Here is a 1,099-nt window from a genome sequence, read left to right on the forward strand (position 1 = left end):
CGGTAACCATGGGAGCCATGAAAAAAATACAAAGCCTTGCATCAGCTCCAGATCATTCTACACATCTGTGTAATTTTTCGCGCAATTCCACCCAGCCGTTTGACCATGAATCCCAAGACACGAAAGAATCGCCCATAGATAAAGAAACTGGAATTGATCTAATCAAAGTATAGTAATTAAGACGATTAGTATTAATGAGATTAAAAGATATAATGGATCCTTTTGGTTTGACGGGCAATTATCTGTTCTATAATACAAAATATACAAGTATACGAAGTTTGAAAGTGTTTCGGTACCAAAAACACTACATAAAACATTAATGAAAAATGTTTCCCGTCAAACCAAAAGGATCCTAAATATTTACTTACAATATATTTACACGAGTTCAACTGCCTTACAGACGAAGCTGAATATAGGTTCCACAATATGAACATTGTGTGTTGTTTGTTGGCACTCCGTCGCTTATGACGACGAGGGTTCCAGTTGATCCGATCAACGGAACAGCCTACTCGTGAAATTAACGTGCAAGTGGCTGAGCACTCCACACACACGTGTACCCTTAATGTAGTTCTCGGGAATATTCAGCGTGACACAGAGTGTGACAAGGCTGACCCTTTGAAATACAGGCACAACGGAAACAGGAAGTAAGAGTGAGAGAAAGTTGTGGTGAAAGAGTACAGCAGGGTTCGCCACCATCCCCTGCCGGAGCCTCGTGGAGCATTAGGTGTTTTCGCTCAATAAACACAACACCCGGTCTGGGAATCGAAACCGCGAGTCCGCTGCCCTAACCACTGGGCCATTGCGCCTCCACAGAGTGTGACAAGGCTGACCCTTTCAATTACAGGTACAACAGAAACGGGAAGTAAGAGTGGGAGGAAGTTGTGGTGAAAGAGTACAGCAGGGTTCGCTACCATCCCCTGCCGAAGCCTCGTGGAGCATTAGGTGTTTTCGCTCAATAAACACTCACAACGCCCGGTCTGGGAATCGAAACCGCGATCCTATGACCGCGAGTCCGCTGCCCTAAGCACTAGGCCGTTGCGACTCCACACTATGAACTGAAAAGACCAAATTTCTCAAGCCAGATAAATTGACATAAATA

This window comes from Octopus bimaculoides, chromosome 29 (genome assembly GCF_001194135.2).
Source record: "Octopus bimaculoides isolate UCB-OBI-ISO-001 chromosome 29, ASM119413v2, whole genome shotgun sequence".
Classification (NCBI taxonomy): Eukaryota; Metazoa; Mollusca; class Cephalopoda; order Octopoda; family Octopodidae; genus Octopus; species Octopus bimaculoides.